We start from the raw sequence: 20,828 nt of genomic DNA, 5'->3' as shown, positions 1-20,828 counted from the left end.
GTCTCTTATTGTATTTTTCAATCAATCAATCGTCTATTTGCATTGGCCTATTGTAATTCGTTGGCATAGATGTCATATATCCTGCGTCCAATGTACGTCTTTACGGCAATGTCGTTTTTGCAGTTTCAAATAATCAGAACTACCAATCATATTATTCTTGCCAGAAACGCCTTTTGAAAAGGATAATAATAGATATGCCAGACTAGACGCTAGGTCAAATGCGACACTACGTCCCGTGCCACCTCCAATTCCCCACGCGAGACTGCCACAAGTGTACGTGATAAGGCGCGCCTTTCGCTTCCATCAAACACATAGTGGGCGCGTGACCTTCCATCCTACTCTTTTTATGTCCCTTACCACGCTAGACAAAGTGGAGGCTGTGCTGCATAGCTGCGGCCCACTAGTGCAAGAGTGTGCGATCCAGCTGGCCGAACTCGCCGCTAGGGCCCACGGGGTCCTAGCCGTCCACTAAGGAACTGTAGTGTGCCGGTGCTCCCAATCGGCGCCTCTTTTTACAGCATTGGATAAATAAAGTTTCTACCACCACCGCCGCCACCCTTCGCCCTGGAGGAAAAAATACAAAAGAAATATTTTGCTTTCTTGGTGCAGTGTCATGAGTTTTAGGCATGAGGATGGGAAAGTTCAAAAAGGTTGTTCGAATTTTTGTCCCAAATGGGTTACCGAAACATCTATAAGAGGATGTGCTTGTTAGAGAAAAGAATTGTATTTATACGTTACAGCGTGCGAAGAGGGGGATACGTACGTTTATACGTACGTATACGTACAGAATACGTATATGAAGGCACCCTGAAAGGTTCTTTGAAAATTTTAAAAGAATTTGCGCAATCGCTAAGTTAGGAGGTCAAACTCATGTGTGTCATGTATAACATGTTTACGTACAGTAGAATGCTGACACCTTTGTTGAAAAGCTTGTTTACGCGTTCTCACCCTTTCCTGAGTGTTTTTGGGACCACCGCCTTCCTGGATGTACTATTATGAGCAATATGAAAGGGAACACAGGAACCCGTGGCAAACAGCCTCGAAACAGACTTGGAGCGATACGCGGATGGCGCTGTAAAAACCAAAGGGGGAAGGAGGGCGGTCTTCCCCTAACTGTTGGCACTGACACCACGCTGGCATTTCTATACAAAGCAACAGCTTACGTCATTTCGCCGAAAAAATGGTATCGTTCAACAGCCGATAAGACGAACGGGGGGAATAAGAGCAGTTGTTAGAACAGCGACCTTCTTTCCACTTTGTTTCCGACAGCGGCCTCTGCGTATCACGCATAGCTGGGTCTGAGCGTGTTTTCTATGCGTTCCTGGGTTTTCTTTTATATTGCTCATAATATAACGTAATCGATTCTCCCATATGCGTCACAAAGCAGAATTTTGCAAATGAACAGCGTTTTCTCTCACTTACGGAGAAGACAAGTGCCGGCTGCGCAACGTGGGCGGGTCCCGGCGGTGAATTTGGTTAATTAGCGCCTTTTGCAGCACGCTTAACACCATCGTGTTCGTCCATATTTATCTTTTTACTCAATTTCCACGCTTCCCTTTAAAGGTCCCAGATGACAAAACGCAAGTTTGCTTTATTCGAAACAATACATACGTATAGTCACACTGACACCGTTTTTAAAGTAAACTTCGCTGAAATGAGCTGTATAATTTGAAAAAACGGGAGTGTCCATGCGGCCCCTTAACTCATTTCCCGCTACAAAGCCTATGATGTCATGCCAGCCAGCTCTGCGATCGGCGAAGGTCGGCAAAAGCAAACGCAAATTAGGCGGATCGTATAGGTTTGCCGAATAAGCTATTTGCGCTTACATTTAGAGCACATTCCTTTAATGCAGTACGAATGGTGGGACAAACAGTGGAAATTACGAAAGCACACGTAAACACAGAAGTACGGATGCGTACTGCTATTTCTACCGCCCACACTATGTTTGGCTGAGCTGCACAGGACTGCGGGGCGCTGGGGTTGTCTCAGACGACACAGGGCGATTGACGCAAGCAACGGCGTCTTACTTGACCATATTTGTCAACCGAGAACTACATTTTACGGAACGATCATTTCCTCTCTGATCAAAAAGCAAGCCAGGTTTAATAAGGTCAAACACAAAACAAAGCAGAAAACGGCTTGACCCGGTATGGTGGCGCCATCTAGGTTCACTAATAGTGAACTAGGCTTGCAATCGCCTGCAGAGCGGTCAGTTCATGTGATATAATTGCAGATCACAAAAACACGCGATTTAGAGGGAAAATGAAAATTTTAACAAAACATTATTAATTGCTCGCTGAATAAAACATCGTTTGCATCCGGACAACCACTGGGGTCCTATAAAACACGAAATCTTTCGAATAAAACAAACTTGTATTTTGTCTACTTGGCCTGTTGGAGGTGTGTTGGCTAGGACGACAAGACAATGACACAAAGGCGACGCCGACTTCCGAGTTGGCGGACTGCTAAGCCAGGGGACGCTGACGGCGGCACGAACACGTCGTTCGATCCAAAGCCCTTGAGTGTGACTGGCTCGCTGACCGCAGACGCCGACAATCTCGATCGGCTGAACGGTTATCGGGAATCGATCGAGAAGGGAAAACTGCACCCCGACAACTTCCATGCGGTAATTAATGCGGCACCCTTCTCTACGTTTCTAGAGTATAATAAGCATAGTAAGGCCGAAGATGTCCATAGAGCTGAATACATGCGATCTGTATTTTGGCGTACGACGCTCCGGCCGTTCTTTTTGGCTAAATTTCGTTTCTCGAAGTTACAAACGCCGTATTCGCGTGGGACTAGCGACGCCTGTAGAAAATATAAGCTCGGTTAAGAGCACAAGATGAGTTACGGAAGGATTATTAAGTAATAAGAAATCAATATCGACCGAAGTTTTCCGCCGAAAGCGTAAAACAAAAGCACCCGAGCACTATTCCGGCATGGTGAAATCGCAGTCGCAGCCAAAAGAGCAATGTTACTGAAGGTGTGCTATGTTGGAGGTTTAATGGAACATTATTGCGCAACTCTTATTCAGGAGGTGTTCTTTTCATCAGCCAGAAATCTTTAAAATCAGGTATAAAACATTGATTTGACACAAATTGTGGGTATCAATGTCGTATACAGGTCATTTCCGCGGAATCTCCCCCTATTTTGGGGCGCAGGGAAATGACGCCTTCCGCCTGCTCAAAGTCGCGGGTACAAATCCCGGCAGGCTGTTACTTTTTTTCCTGCCTTCTAAGTGGCATGGTTTGTGAATCGTATTCGTGAATCAAACAAATCGTTTTGGTTGAACAATGGAACTTCGGTATCAAACGTTAATGCATCGCTTAAGTCATAGACACGATTTGTTTAGTTATAAACACGTGCTTTGTACATATAAAAAGGCAATTGTACTTTCTGAGGGCGAAATACAGATCGGTGTATTGTGAAAATTGGTAATGCCTTTAAATAGAGTGAACATCATTTTTCTTATCCGCTAAACAACACACAAGGTAAGCTTGGGAGGGGAGGGGCAGAGTGGGTGACTGTGGCTGTGGTCGGCAACCAAACTTTCTACACATCCCAACTGGCACCTGTGAGGTCCTAAAGAATAAACAGGCAGCATGTATACAGACACAAGGGGCTTCAGCCCATCAGGAAGGAAAGCGAGCGTGAAATAATACTATTTTTTGCAATCACCTGTGCTATCGCACAAAGAGGGAAGGGCGCACTGCCCAAAAAGTCACACTATAATTCCGAGATCACTTGTAATAACTGTTATGGTACACCTGTCTAGCAGTCGACAAACACAGTTTCGAGCAGGATTTTCTCGGAAAGTAAGGGGGATGTAGGGGGAAACGGAATGCACCACGCACTCTAGAAAAACTCTCTTCGTAGTACCGTGCAACCCTTCTGCTGCTTTTTATCATGGTTATGCTTAGAACCGATTGCTTATACGGTTATGGTTAGAACTACCTCTGTACGTGCGCACATGACATCACCACAACGCGACTAATATCGACATTGGCGCGAACGAGTGGCCAATTAAGCAATGTATAAACCAATGTCATTTCGGAACACATGTACATGCGCTCTCTAAGAAATCTTGAGAAAATTCTTTAAAGATTCGCTCACATATTTCAGACTTCTATATGAACTCAGATATGTCGTCGCCGCGAACGTATGGCGTCAGGGTCGTTCTCTTTTTATGGGATCTTTCGGCGTGGTTTGGAAGCGTAAAAGTCCCGCTCCATTTCTTACATCAGCTATTCCAGCCGCGAGCAGAGTGCAGGACTAATGAGCAAAATGATAAATAAACGGAACAAACGGAACACAAGAAGTCAGACGGTCCCGTCCTAAAGTAATGATGCGGCGGAGAATATCGCAGTAACAAACGATGCCCGCGACCGTATTTTCTTGCAACCTTCACCGAGAAGCAAGGTATCATGTGCAGTTACGCTCACGCGTTCCGTAGAGGTAGAGCAAACGAGGGCCTATAGCAGCATGGGCGAAAAGGCGATGTTTTGATTCGCAATTGCTCCACTGATACTCATCGTTTAACAAAATTATTGAATGAGGTAATTATTAGGAAATTGATTTACATGAAAATTCGAGCACTGTAACAAAGTAGGAGCAATCATTTACTTGGCATACTGTTGTCAAGCACAATAAAACTGCCACCCTCTAGCGCCATCTCGTCTCCCACCGTCCTCGTCTCTTCTTTTTTTTCCGCTAAGCTTCCCGTTCAGTAGGTACGACCTAGCCCAAAAGCATGCTACATTGAAGTAACCTTGGCATTACACTCTGGACGTGTACACATTTTCGGCGTAATTTCGAACATCTGCTCTAGTTTCCAAACTTTCGTAAGTACAATAAAGGCGGTTTAAGGGCGTGGAATAGTGGCATAGATGATTAGAAAAAGTAAGATCACCGCGTTTATTGTATTTAAGTTATTATGCATCGCTGGACCTAAAAATGTATAAAGTTTTATCAACAACAAGAAATACTTTCCTTCGCCTGTTTTTAAATTGGAAGTACCGAAGTTCTGTATTCACGGAGGGACGGCTTCCAGAAGGATACGCTGGCACCCTTGCGACTTGAGCAAGACTTTCTCTGTATATGAAATGTTGCAGTCTGAAGTATTCCTCAAGGAACGCAAAGTGTCGCTGTCCTTCATTTTCAACGTCCTAGGTTGGTTCGAAGTTGTCGGTGAAATATATCCCATTTTAAAACAATTTGTTTACAGCGCAACGTCGTTATAACAAAAGCGTGTAGGAAACTGACCGATAATTTTTGCCTGCAGCTTTGCAATAACTGCCGAACAAGAAGATGTTAGTGGAAATTGGGCAGTCGTTGTGATATATTAAGCATATAACTTGCACCTTTTGTTCAGTGGAAAGATGTAAAAAATAATTATTTGATATTCTCGATGTTTTTTTTTATGCGCTCCGTTTCTTTACCGATTTCAACTACAGTGAAAGCTCCTTAAACTGTACCCGCATAAGCCGTAGTTTCTTTTTATACGTAGTTACAGCTGAATCCCCAACCCGATTTCCTTATAACCTAAGGCATTCGGAAAAATAATAGCGCCGGTTAGTACGTGCTTTCATCGCGTCCCCGTTATGTGCGGTTTAACAAGGTTTCACTGTACTTATTTTGCATCCCTGCAGTAGTCATTTTTTAACGTCTGGTAATGTTTTGAAAACGCGCAGTGAAAAGTTGAAGTTTCATCTTTGCCATGAGTGAACTTGCTTGTGGAATATTTTTTTCCTTTTCGTACAGTTTCTGCGTGTTTGAATTCGAACGCTTTATGTCGTATTTTGCTGTATACTGTCATTTGTGTTACCAACTGTTAGTACTATATTACTTTCCAGGTTAGGTTGTACATTTATCTGCAGCTTTAAAAATCAAACACTCTTGTGTTAAAGCGAGCCTTTTTTTGCATGACTGACGGCTAGAGTACGTGCAAACGCACATTAGAAAAGCCAATTTCGACGGCGACGATGATTAGTGTGGTTAAATTGAAAGTTTTTCAACCGCAGCGATCAGTAGTAGTAGTAGTAGTAGTAATAACTTTATTTTGCACAAAAGTTGTGGGGATTGCACCACTGAGCTGTTCGCTCAGTCATCTAGACAGCGGGGCTCCCGGTGTTTTGGGAGCTCGGTGTCTTCAGCCAACTGGGCGAAGGCTTCTTGCACGTGGGGAGCTGGGCTAGAGATGGCAGCCTCCCACTCTGTTAAGGATGATATGTTATGAAGGATGGGATGATTTCTTCTACGTGATGCGGGTATTAATGGGCATGACCAAATGATGTGGTGAAGTGATGCTGGTTCCACAGAACAAAAGGGGCAAGCGTCCTTATATTCGCCAGGATATATGATGGACATGAGATGCTGAGTGGGGAATGATAATGTTTGGAGCTGCCTGAGAAGGACTGCATGCCTTCGACTGAGCGATGGATGCGGTGGTGGAAAAATTGCCCGATCCTGGCGGAAATGGTCAAGGATATCGCCGAAAGTGTGGAGGCGGTCCTTATAGCCGAAAGGTTGCGGGATATCTTCAGAGGTCCTATGAGGCTCTCGGCGAACCATATCTCGAGCAGTCTCATTGGCTCTCTCATTTCCCATCAGGCCAGAATTTGCCGGTTAGCAGATGATGCGGAAGGTCCGGCTATGAGTTGTGGGCCCTTGCGAGAGGGTTGCCAAGGTTCTAAATGATACCCTGCCGTTTAAAAAATTTAGTACGGCCGATTTAGAATCGGTTATGATGTTAAGATGCGGAGACCGGCTGTGGGCTATGGCTAGACCGATTGCCATTTCCTCTGCCTCTGTGCAGGAAGTGCAGCTTACAGATGCTGTAGCGATGGGGCTCCCCTTGGAGTCGACCACCGCTAGTACCGATGCGTTCCTGTCTTGATATGGGGCGGCATCGGTGTATACCACAGGAGACCCCGGTGGGTGTTGTTTGGCAAGGGCCTTCGCTCTTGCCTCACGGCGTGCCTTATTGTGGATTGGGTGCATTCGCCTATGCGTTGGGGACACTCTGATGACATTCCTCAGAGGAGACGGAATGGCAACAAGTCGCGTGTAGTGTTGTATTTGGGGTACCAGGCGATCAAGTTCCAAACCGCGAACCATCAAAGCCCACGTATCAAAAGGTTCGCGTTTCAACCATCTTTGTTGTTTGAATAATGAGCGTTTGAAATTTTCAACAGCAAGTGCTGTATAAGATGGTGGTTGGGCGGGCGAACATACGCAGAAAAACATCACCGAGCGGTAACATCATCGTGTGGTGGCGAAACGGGAGAGAGTTGGAAAGATCCGCAGTTATGATATCACGTGCACTTTACATACTTTAAGGATATAGTGTTCTAGTGTTCATTGCTCTTGGGAAGGGGGGGGGGGCTAATGACGACACCACGCAGAAAATCTGTCAGTGTCTCAAAGCATAACCATGCCAGAAAATTGACCGAGTCTCCTACCATAACGAGGCAAAAACTTAGCCAAAGCAAGGAGAACCTAGGTTGGGCCGCCAGCATCGTTGTTTCCCCAGTGTCCGTGCCACTGGTGCGAAGCTCCCGCAATTTGTTAACACGAATGGGTTTTATGCCCGCTAACACCAAGTTCTCACTGGCGTCATATCTGTCACGGAAATGACATCGCCAGAAAAAGTTTCATTGACGCGGCACCGCACGGAATCGAGCCCCGAAATCTCCCGCCGCAGCGGGAGGTACGCAGCGCTCTCTATGCCCACTGCGCAATGAATTCAAGAGCAAGTAGGCGTACGAAAGCGTCTTATATATTTCCCACTAGCTTATTCATTAGGATGGTGTTGTCGTCTAGGAGAGGCGAAGCGAAGTAGTTCCTCATGACGCTAATGAGCGCCGCCAGTTCGCGTCTCGATGCCAGTGTCTCCGTGTAGGCGAGTCGCGGGTGAATTGAGGCACCCTACGCAACTAACTTCCTTCAGTTTTGGTTTCGGTTCCATTTCTTTCGCACAGTTTTCAAAGGGCTGTGAATTCAGTCGGATGTACGCGATGTTGCGATGCGCGCAATTCAGTGTCTGAGGTTCATGCGGGAAACGGTGCCATACAGATGTAATATAAATAGCGGTGTGAAAGTCTATGTGGACGCACAACAGCATTTAAATCCTGCTGTGAAGGCACATTTCAGTTTCGCGCTTCACCGATTCCTATGAAAGAGGCATTAACAACATTTATGTCATTATTCTACAATCGGCTGTTAGTGTAACTTGAGCAGTTTATTGCTTGTCACCCCTGTATGCAAAATCCGCTTTCACGGGGCCATTAAGGGATATAATAAATGAAAAAAAAGAAATGTCGCGGGTTTTGGGGCAATAACTTCGCGTTTCGGATAACGTTCTGTGTGCATAATATGTGTGTGGTCATGCTTTGTATGCGTGTTTTAACATCTTTTCTCTTGAACGCCCTCCGATCGATGAATGTATCCGTCAAAAAAAAGATATATTCACATTCAAAGACAGCATCGTTACATTCAAAGAGACAGCCCACATTTACCTGTCCGGTGTAGCAGCTCATACGGGTTGTGTAGATATTTGGGCAACAAAAGATGCGTGACGTCCTCTCTGTCACGTCCTATCTCACGCGGTCATCAATAGGCCATGATGTTATTTTTCTGTACTTTGACTGAGTCGACGTTGCTGTGGGTTCTGATTTTTACAATTGCTAATGCATAATTTTTTATGAGGGGCATTAATCGTTTTCGCTGTCTGCAGCACAAACATTTTTGTCAGTGAAATACTTACTGGTGCGAGTTGAAATTTACCTTTCTCATAAAGGGGGTCTCACTTTTTTCTAAGTATGTATTCGTTTAATATTTGCATGTTTCTTGATATGTCACTTTCAACGCGGAAATCGCCGAAGGGTTCTTTTACGAAATGAACAAATTCTCGCGAAGTTGTCGCAGGCCATTCATAAGAACTGTTTGATAATTGTCTATACTGTTTCGCTCAGATTCTACAAAACAAAATAAACACTAAAACTTTTTGTTGAAGTGGCAACATAAAACACATGATCAAGTTCGCAAGAAAAGCCCAAAAAAGCTGTTGCAATCTGTCAAAATATTCGCTAGCGTGCACAAATAACCCTATCGCGAAACGCGCTTTCAGCGCCACCAAAATTAGCGCAGTGAATTCGTTCCAGACAGCCCTCTTTGTTATTTCAGGAGTAATCAACGCTGGAACACGGCGCAGAGCGGGGATGTCCAGTAAAACACTACGACGAAGGATAGAAAATGTCAACCAAGGTGGAGGAAGGCTACTGGGAGGCTTCGCCATCAGCGATTAGCAGAGAAAAGGAGAGGGAGAGAGGCGGCGCCGTGCGGTCTTGACAGCACGGCGCCTCCTGACTTTAGTGCCGGCGTCCTCGTGGAGACGAGATGGCTGGCACCCGCCTCGCTCCCGCTTCCCCCCGCCCCCTTTCGTAAACGGCGCCAGACTGCCACAGAGCCAAGCCGCAGTTTGCTCCTAAACTACTGAACTTCCACTATCATGCACCCGCACTTGGCAACGAGACTCGTTAATGTAGAAAGTTGATACCAAATAACGGGGAACATTGGAATCATCGAATGCACATACCTACACGCCCGCGCGCAAGGGCGCTCACACATGAACGCATTCACGTGAACATGTTCGTGTACGCACACACACTCACATGGTTGATTTGACGGACTGTGGGATTTAACACGCCGACACAACGTAGGGGATCAGCGCGCCATGGTGGACGGCTCCGGATTAATTTTAACGTGTGGGGATCTTAACCATGTTTCAAAATCTCGTACACACGTGCGTTTTTTGCTTTTCTCCTAAGTCAGAAAAGCAGTGCCGCGGCCGAGAATCGAACCCGCGCCTTCGTGCTCCGCAGGACAACGCCTTTGCGACTGAGGCACCGCGGCGGGTCACACAAACATGAACAAACGCTCCGCACGCACTCACGTACACACACACACACACGCCCCACAAACCACACACTAGCACACACGCACGAGCCGAAACGCACACGCGCGAACTCACGCGTGCACGTGAATGCATACGAACTCGCACGCACGCACCCACGCACGCACGCACGCACGCAGACACTCATTACTCCCTCACATACTCACTCACTCAAAAGTTACGCCATCCGATTGCCGAGAAACCCTGTTATTTGCCGCACCACATAGTGGTCTCAGTAGCCATGCGCTCGTTTTTGTACGCCATCGGAATTCACGCGAATATCTACATACGGGGTACAAAATATGAGGAACAATAGACAGCGAAGCCTTGTTAACCCTGCGAAGCTAACCCTGTTAACGAAGTCCTGCGAAGCTAACCACAACGCAAAATACGAAAATAAAGCAGCGGAAGCAATTTTGTCATCATAACTAGCTGGTTGACAACCGAGCACAGACAGATAGAAAAAGCACAATACGGGAGCCGTCGTCCCAATTTCAAGTTAGGGATGCAATTTCCCAAGCGTAATGGTAAACGACCGTCAATAACAACATAACGCCTGAATAGCGCTTTTCACCTTTTCCCATTGGCGATGTGAAGATATGAAAAATATATTTCACAAACTGCGCGCAACAGTAGCTATTCGAACTCCGCAATTCGATAAGGCGAATGAGGAGTCAGATGTAAAGTACGGTTGTTGTTAATCTGTATGAACGGATACGCGAACACACAGAAGTAAAATAAGGGGTGCAGTCAAGGAGTCTTAATGGCAAATTCTATGTTAAGACACGGCCGCTCGATAGAAACTAAGTCCATCGAGCAGCCATGGTCAGGACATTGTGAAGGCAAGGTACCTCGTTTGCTGCACGCTGCCAAAGAACACAACGCAACGTCCAAATTTCGGTCAATTTTGCAACAAAACTCATGCAATGAAGTTTTTCAGGCTCGTTCGAGAGGGATAGCAGCCAAATACATGGCTCAAAGAAAGCACCCTAACTGCCGTAGAATGATGTGTGACGCCTCGTCCGCGTGAAAGCGAAGTATCGTAACACAGCGCCACCCTAAAAAGTAATTGCAAATACTGGAACGTTTAAAACGCCAAGGCCTCGAAAATGGTCTATTTCTTCCACAACACTCATTTCGCCCATCCCAACCGTGTCGCCAAAATGATACGCGAATCTGCAACGCCTTTTCCAACGAGAACGGGCACTCGCAATTTAAGTTAATGAGCAGCCTACATATGGACATCTATAGCAAGCCGGCCAATTACGTGCACCAAGAACTACAACACTGTACCACGGCGCTTCCTAATGCTTCCATAGCAGCGCTCAGCGGTAGTAAAGTGTATTCGCTTTGTTGCCTCCAGGTTACTCACAACAAATTTCGACTCAATACCCTGCGAGCCAGAAACATCCTTTGGCGAGAGTGCACGCAAGAGCCCCTCAATGAGAAATGACAGTGAAGAGTATCAGTGTGTAATGGCGTCAGACGTCCATCCAAATCGCACCCCTATATCAAGACGTCATGGGAGAGTTCATTCCACGCTGCCCCATATTGCAGTAACGACATATTCCAGAAGCTAAAGGCAACCCCACCATTACCTAGTGGCTTTTCATACGACTGGATATCACCCGCAACAACTACCGCAGCGAGCGGCACCTGCAATGAATGCCACCAGCCAGTGGTGCTCACCATGATAAGCCACGCACATTGCGCAAGAAGCGCGAGTTCCCTCGCCGCTCATGAGTGGTGAGCGGGGCTCGCCGCTAGAGGAACTCGCACTCACGAGTGGACAGAGGGCTCGCCCATTGGATCTCGCACTCGGGAGTTCTGAGCTTGGCTTGCTGAGTGTGGATCTCGCAGTCGCGAGTGGTGTGCGGGGCTCACCGCGAGTGGTGCTCGCACTCACTCGCACTCACACCACCCATGGCGCAACGATGGCGAGGCTCACTGTGCACTGACCCCTGAGTGGTGAGTACGCGAGTGCACTCCTGGGTGAGCCGGCCGACCTTTGCATGTCCTATCAGCATGAAGGGAATCCAACCCATCGCATAAAGAGAATCCAATATATCGATACGCGGATGACGAGGAATGATAAACAACCATTTCCGCTCTCCGCTTTTGTACGTTCGTCGATTCACCAACTCGTCACAAAGTGTGAAGTGCGAAGCGTGCCTCCGCATAACCAGAGATCTTTCAGTAGGTGGAGAGCCAGGAAGCTACGAGATGAGGGAAACAACGCGGCGGTCCTTCCCCCCTCTCTCTGGGCATATCGGAGAAAGAATGGGGCGTAGCGTGGAAGGCGAGCGACGGTTACCAGACGCGCGGTAGTCAGAAGGTTAGGCAATTACTGATATCCGTCTAAGGCATTGTATGCGACAAGAAAACCGGTTGGACAAGCCCTATGTAGGCGCTCAGAAAACGGCACTGGCACGCGTCGTACGCCGGCGGCAATATCTCTCGACATGTCCGGCAGAACCGCCGAAGAAACAGATTGGGAAATTGCCCCGTGTTCCCCATGTTCGCTACCAGTTATTATTATAGGGTGGAGGCCCAACTGGAGGAACTTGGTTTATCGGTGCTGCAGCGCGGTGGCAAAATGGTGTGGCCTGATTTCGAGAGACGCCGGGAGCGGACTTGCGACAGTTTCGGCATACGCCACTTGAGCAGTTGCAGCAGTCATGTGACCACCAGGATACATAACCCCACTACATGGCAAGACCTCGGCTACCTGTTACTGAATTACGCTCCTAAGTGTCGACCTAAGTGTGGACGGAGCCTTCGCCGTTCAGGGCAGCAGCAGCGACAGCTGACGGGTGACTTTGTCACAGAGAAGTTCCTTTATGCGGGAGAATAAAGAAGTACTTTCGGGTTCCCAATTCCAATTTGCCGGTCTCGTCATGAGGTGAAGTGCGCCGAGTTTATATTCGCTGCTTGAGAAGCTCATGAAACCTATCGCCGATGATCACAACGTCGGGAATTGAATATGGGTTGCTCGCCAAGAGCATTCGAAAGGCATGGTCATCTATACCTTTTACGACGTGCTTGACTTTATCAGCTTCGTCCATCGATGGATTACCAGGACATCCGCGATGTAACTGGCGAACGTTTGACCCATTTGCTGCACTCGGGCGTGCAGGCGCTTCTCGGCCACCAGTTTCCGAAAGGTGGACGGACTATTCTTTTGTTATTTTTACGTGAATAGCGACATTGCTAGCTCAAAATACCGCTGCTGTCAAACTGCAGTTATTCTCAGGCTGTGAAATCTCGGAGATGAACCAGATACTTTTTTAGGGAAACCCTCAACAGCGGCGAAGCACTATGATAAACTTGAAAATTTGCGTTTTATGTCCAATCTGCATTTTCACCGTAAGTAAAATGGGCGAATGAATTTTAACATACATATACTCCATTACATAGCAAAAGACAACAAAAATAGCGTCTGCTTAGCCCCGCTTGTTTCCAAGGGGATATTACAGGTTTCTATGTTTCAATTATGCTGAAATGCATTGACGTAAAATTAAAAAAAAATCTCGCGCCGATATAATCTATGTTCAACGGAATTCTTGCGCCAAATTAAAACATTCACAACCGATTAGTCTTGCTCACCACTACAGCATTTAAGTAGCTTTTCGGTATGCTTCCGTGTATCGAGGTGAAGTTAAAATTTCGTGATATATTATTTTTCTCGGGGCATTTTCGGTGGCTTCTATACGTATATTTTTATGTACTGCTGTTCTCAGGTGAAGTGTGAATTCACTGATACGTTGATAGCATTTTCTCCTGAGTTTCTAAATATATTGATCTATACATTTTCGTTATGGCGTTTTCAGGGCTTGCGGATTACGAGGAAAAGCTGAATATCAATTTTTAACCAAGAAGAAATAACAGTTTCTATCGTCGGTGTTCTAAATTTCTAGAAAAACTCCTTGTTAATACCTGCGCTCTCAAGTTTATTGAAAAGGCACGGATTGTACTAGGGTGGTCCTTTCGAAAGGTTGCCCTTGTTTAGAAAGAACGATAGTTCATTACCCGCCATTTGGTATGCCAAATAATCGTTGTGGTGGCTACCTGAATCCCTAAATTCAAACTACTACCAATAACGCCGAAGTAGAGCAACGCGTACAGTGAAAAAATGCTACCAAACCTGTAAATTTCAGCGAGGAATGTATCTTGGACAAAAAGCGAGAAAATTGCGGAATCGCTAACGATGAAGACGGCCCTGATTGCGCCATGCAGTGGCGCCTTCCCACTCTCCGCGGGGACGTCTTTAGCGACGGAAGTGTAATTGTGCGCGGGGAAGGGATGCGTTACGAACTTCAAAATTGTGGAGCGCCCTTTAATAGCGGTGATCTGGCGCGAACATCATCCAGACGATGAACTTTGATGAGGGTCGTTGCAGGTGCCCGCACTCGCGCCGGCGAAGATTGGCGCCTTGTAGCAGCTTTGCGCGAACAACGTTTATGCCGTATCTTTCTTTGTTACTGGTCAAAATGTTTCACTCGTTAACTGCAATGACTACATCTTGAAAGCGTCATAATTACCAAGGTTTGAGCTACCTCCTATCCGTTTATGTTGTAAAGGCCATTTTACCGGTTTTAACGCTTTTCGCGTTCGGTGTTCGCTGGTAGGGGACAATTCTACCAATGTACGACAACTTAAGGTAAGTGCAGAATCAATAGGTTTGATGCTTGCTGATCGATCTGGCAAGTTCGTGTATTATACACGTCAGGTTTATGGTTAGCAACACCTCTTTTGCTCCATAAAACTTGCGAATACTCCCGGCTTTCCATTATACACAACCTTTCTACCTTTGCGCGTCCAAATGCTATTGGCATCCAAATATTTGTAAAAATGTAATGTCACAAACCTTCTGTCGACCGCACATCATCTGTTGATGATGTGCGGTCAACGCAATACAATGCTTTTTTTCGCACCATCGGTTCATTAACTTCTGAAACACTTTACCCTCCAGGTCGATTTACACTATGAAGGCTTTTTTCGTCGTTACACCAGCAGGAAGGGTATGCGCGGCAATGTTGCAAAGACAGGCTACTGCTGAAAGCGCGGGCTGTGTGCAAAGCTGAGCGGACGAAATGTCGACCTCTTGCAAGCCCGCCCCCGATATGAAATGTCGTCTCTGCCCGTTTGTCTCTGCGACTCTGTAAGGATGTATTGATTGATTGGGGGGTTTAACGCGCCGACGCAACGCAGGCGATGAGGCGCACCGTAGTGGAGGGCTCCGGATTAATTTTGACCACCTGGGGATCTTTAACGTGCGCCGAAATCTTCTACACACGGGCGTTTTTGCTTTTCGCCTCCATCAAAAAAGCCGCCGCCGTGGCCGGGGATCGAACCCGCGACCTCGTGCTTAGCAGCGTAACGCCTTAGCCACTGAGCCACCGCGGCGGGCTGTAAGGTTGTAGGGTCACAAGGTAGCTACACTGGGCGGCGGCGAAAGCCAACACCCGTCGTCGTGTACATTCTTGATACATTTCACATATCTCTTACAAACGGTCGCATACCTGGAAAGTGTAAATATTAGAGAAATGGGGCCAACAAGAACTGCTCGGTGGTTAAGGCATTGTATGGTGAGCATAAGGATGGGGGTTTCAACACGGCAGCCAGCTGCCGGGTTTGTGATGTAGACATAAAGAACAAACGTCCGCGTCTTCATTTCGAAGCCCGTTAAATACCGTCACGTGGCCTAAATGATTTTCTCGGCCAGCATTATACGGTGTGCTTCAGAGTACAGGAGTTGCCGCAAGGCATCAAAGCCACCGATATTTTTGAAAAATATATTTTCATGGATAAAAAATGTAGGCCCCATCACATGGGTTTAATTCCAGGCCGAGTTTATAGAGGAATTACTTCTGCTATTTTTTGCCGCATTCAGCCATCGAATAAGCGGAACACCAAAGATAGGTTTTTCTCTAGACTTTTCACAACCAAACATGTTATCAGCTAGCGCATTCGGGCTTCCTATAATCGCCAGTGTTGAAGTGCCCGTACAGTTCAGAAGTTCGCGCATTTGTAACATATCCAAATAAGGATAATTGATAATGCAAAGATAAATGTTATTGTGTCGTAGGCACTTTTGCAACAAACTGTATAACCCAACCTTACGGGCCCTAGGTATTTTGTATTAGAAGAAAATACAGCACTAAAGTAGATGCTTCTCAGCTTGCTTCTCAGCTTGCTTCTTAGCTGCTCCTGCTTCTCATTCCAAATGAGATGAAGGGGAGGGATGCAGCTGCCTTGCAAATTAGCGATCGTCTTCACCAAGAGTTCTATCTCGTGACGCACGCGTCCACAGTTTCACTTTTCCAGTTTGCAGTCGCTTAATCTAATGTTAGATACCGCTACCTCACGGACGGAACGAGGCTGCTGGTATTTACGTATTCATGGTCAAGCACACTTACGTAATAGTTACATCAAAATGCATTCCAGTGAGCAGAGGAGTATAAAAATCCAAACCATCGGCAAGGTTACTCCTACTAAATTTCCATGGTTGACGAAGTTTTCCCATTGATATACAGCATTTACGGGACCTCTGTACGATTTTTATTTTGTGCCACAAATGGTGAGCAGAAGCACCCCGCTGGTAATTAAACACGTCCCCTGCTAACGTACGAAGGGTACAAGCGGGCACACTGGGTACGTTGATGGACGGTTCTAGAGAGAAGATTGCGCTTTCAGAAAACAAAAATGAAGCCTGATCTTTGGTGGTCGCTTTAAGTATTCCGTATAGGAGAAGAGAAAGCTTCGGTGTGGAAAGAGTTCGTACATCATTCCTACCTTATGTTTGCTTCTCAGTGTCGGGCCTGATTACTGCTATTGTGTTTAAAGTTTCGCAACTTCTTGCGAGAAAAAGCAAAATCTTGAACGCACTAGTATTGAATTTAGTTGTTATGTTCGCTTTACACTAGAAATTCGTTTTTCACAGTTTGGCACTAAGTGAACTTACCAAACCGAACACGTACAAGCTTCAGAACCGGTTCGCGCAGGGATCAGAAGGTATGATTTAGTCGAACTGGATCTGAACACAAACGAAATGAATGCTGCCGAACCAGAACCGTTACCGAACCCGTATTTTTTTTCTTTCGACACACTGAATTGAACAGTAGTGAGAAGAATATTCATCATATATGGCGCACCCCTGTTTCTCTCTAAATATTCTTTGCATGCGTCCCGCAACTAAAGCTACACTTGTCATAACATATTTAAGAACGACTGGAAGGGCGCCAATTTGTTATTTAGGTTGACTGCCAAATCTGCCGAAGTTATTTATAGTAAGACATGTTTCTGTACGTTCACACTTGAGCATTGGGAAACATAGGAAGTGCATTGCAACAAATAATAGCCCCTAGAGGGGAAGGTATACACTTGTCTTTGGAAGAGATCGCCAAACTTGTAGCATTTCGTTGAAAAATAAAGCAAATGTTCGACCAAAAAATTTATGGCCTGTCCCTCAATCTTCGTATTTCTTCTGGCACGCACATATCATAGCTTCAAGTAACATAGCTTCGGGCATCTTATCATTACCGCCGGCTCCGCTTGAGTCAATCGCAAAGACTTAGACTTAACCTGTTCGTGTAAAACACAACCACCGCTCATTTCCCCGCATAAAGTGCGGCCTATGGCAATGATGGGGGTGTGTAACAAAACAACGTCAACGTGAGAACCCACCCTGACCTAATTCAAAGTACCCGCTGATCTCCCGGCTACATCGCTCCCGCTGCTGCTGTCAACAGTGACATTTCTCTGCGGCTTTCGAATTATTCGCTTATTTACCGGCATGCAGCCTGTACCAGACACGGCACAGCGAGTCTGCAGCCTGTCAATACCCTATCTCCTCCACTTCAAATTAGCCGCATATATCAGAGCATGCCGCTTGGCCTAACATGGGAGCGTTTGTAGCCATGGATTGACGCGACAGAGTCTGCAACACATATCCGGAAACTTAGAATTAACCATCATATCTCTGCATGCTGCACCCCCAAACAACTGCAGCGTCCATAGCAACGTTGCAGCCGAAAGATCACCTCAAACGTTTTCATCAGAATAACAGCTTGCCTCACTGGAGCAATATGTTAAACGCCAGAATCACAACCCAAGAGTACCTGGCTCGGTCTCAGGTCAGCCAAGAAGCGGTTTAATTTTTACAGACTCTATTTGCACTGAGCCGACCGCCTACGTCATCGTTCACACGAACGGGTAAATAATCACTTAGTCAACACGACGCAGTAACTGGGTACTAGCCGACATACTAGCAACGTACTACTTAGATGTACGACGTGCAGGTAGCAAAGTATGCCGGTAAAAGATGAAGTACTATCCAGATACTAGCAAGGGAACAGATGGCACAATTGTATTATAGGTAAAGATAGAAATCAACGTTATTTCTTTCTTCTTCTTAATGAAATACTACATCTTGGCGACACTTAGACAGATGGCAGCACTTTCACCAAAGGGGGCGCTCCGGACATCGAGCCTCCCAACTCGTTCGTAGCTAGAGCCACCCAAAACTGATGATGATTATTGGCAGCCCTCCTGTTTCAAATTTCGCGCGCACCTAACTTCATGGATCGTGCGCGAGAGCAATTTAAATATTCCGCGAGCACGTCCAGACAAGCACAGCGCGAAAGATGTGGTTTGAACTTTCTAGCTAACGTCGGTGGGAGGACGATTAGGATGGCGGCTGTAGCGTAGCGTTTGATGTAGCCTCCTGCTGTGAGGTTGGAGGCCACGAAGTGCTCCTAATGATGGCGCTCACTACTGAGAGCTACAAGTTGGATATGAGGTGCACCGTGATGCAAGCGCGTTAACCACCTGGAAGCCCTCAACGTAGGCCGAAGCAGCGACACCTGACCATTTCTTTTATTTTCACATTCAGGAGAAAAGGGGCCGCTGCCGCCACACTCTACCACACTCAGCCAACGCGCAGCTAGCAGGTTCGTTTGCTTTCTAGCAAACTTCATTTGCTACACTGAGCGATTGAGTTTGATTTCATTTATGCCTTGGTGTTACTTATTCTTTTTATCGTATGTATTATCGCGCTTTTCCTAACCCGCAAGAGGCCCATGCTGCAGTCGCCTGCATCAATGGAAACTGCCACAATCGTGCCGTCTAGTGCTTTGCAGGTTACAAAGGCGAAAAAATGCTTTAAAACCGTTTTCTGAGTACGGCCGTTTATATACAATTGTAGCCAGCAGTTACTGCATGTGTGGCCGTTTCTCAGGCCTTGGTGTGCACGCAACAATTCCTTGTCGGCACAAGCGCTGGCCAATTGCAAGCGTTCTTTGAACACATAACTTGAGTTTGGCTTCCGCACAGCTAGATCGTCACCAAAAGTAATTCTGTTGTTGTCCTTGGGCAGCAAACAGACATTCAACAGGCGTTCGTCATTTTTTAACACGCGCACATAGAGGCACCGAGATGTAGCTGCTCACATATTCGTGCCACGACGTGACCAGTGTCCGGAAATAGATCTCAGGGTGCTGCACGGAACATATTTGGCTTCGTTGTATTACTTTGAATTCGGAAGGTCAGGGTTTGGAACAGCAATCGGCTCCTTGTTATTTATTCCGGGCTTCATCATGTGTGGCCAGCATGCACAAATAACGCTATCCCTCGGAGTCCGACGGAAAACAGACGCTGCGCTACATACACTCTTAGACAAAAAGGACTAAATGTTCGTCCTTTGGTGGACTAACGGCCTTTGCCACAATCATTATTCCCGTTGGGGACTAAATGTGAGGGGACGAACGGTTAGTCCGCCACCCGGTTGGTCCGTTCCGATGATCCCCAAGGACGAAATGCCGAGAGTCGCAGAAAAAAAGAGTCGTCCAGCAGCAGGGATCAAAACACAGTCGCCTGCAATTGTACGCAAGAAACCCGACGCGCTACCACTACACCACGCCGTGGGACGGATTGACAGCAGATACTTTTCAAGTGTAAAGCGTGTAGTGCGGTGCCAATTGATGGTTTCATTGCAACTGGTCCCGGAATTTCTATCCGTGGAAGCGACCGTGACCCCTATCTGCGCTTTGCGCTTTGCTAACTTGAGGTACCATTGCTCATTTCGATTATCAGTTTTTTTCGTAAGGAGCAATCAACTCGTCGCCTGTTGAGATAGATGGCTGGGTGATCGGACAACTGATTTGTTTCCGCACAAATTAGCGCAAGCTAAGTGTATTCTTAGCGTTCGATACATGCGTTAAGTGCTCTAGGTATCGTGTGGGAAAGCGGTCGTCTGTGTGAGTGTCACAATAGGGAAGGAGACCATATTTTCTTGCATCGGCGAAATCAAATTTGGTGTTCCTTAGCCTGAATTCTTCAAGTTAGCGTCGCTAGACGGTCGGGCCAGGGAGATGCAACTGGGTTTTACAGCAGCATTGTCATAGCTTTGGTGCACAAGGCATGCAATTATGTACCGAGTCTAAAAGAAATCTTCAAGACGCATACCTGTGGTGAGCAATTTTATTTTGCAGTTGTCATCCGCAACTAATGCGTTTTTTCGCGTCTCTGAAACATATATATTTGTTACGCTTGGGGACCAACGTTTGCTATTGTCACTAATATTTTTGTTATTGTTCACGGGCTTGAAATCTTTTATTGGCCGTTATTACCTCGCCCGAATCGAATGCAACATAGTGTATCAGCATAACCTCGCCGAGAACCGTCTGTCGATCACGCATCGCCGCTCCTTGCCATTACCCGCCGCTCTGTTAACCCTAGGCGCTTTTCTTATGATTAACGTCGAGATTTTTTCCCAGTGGCACCTTGTAAAGGACCCACTGACTGCAATGACTTGTGTTTTGGAAATCTGAAACTGTCCTCAGACATATGCGTGAAATGGCAACGACGACGCCGTTAG

Source organism: Haemaphysalis longicornis, unplaced genomic scaffold (genome assembly GCF_048455015.1).
Source record: "Haemaphysalis longicornis isolate Haplotype H1 unplaced genomic scaffold, Haemaphysalis longicornis Haplotype H1 scaffold_8, whole genome shotgun sequence".
Lineage (NCBI taxonomy): Eukaryota > Metazoa > Arthropoda > Arachnida > Ixodida > Ixodidae > Haemaphysalis > Haemaphysalis longicornis.
This window is presented reverse-complemented; position numbering follows the sequence as displayed.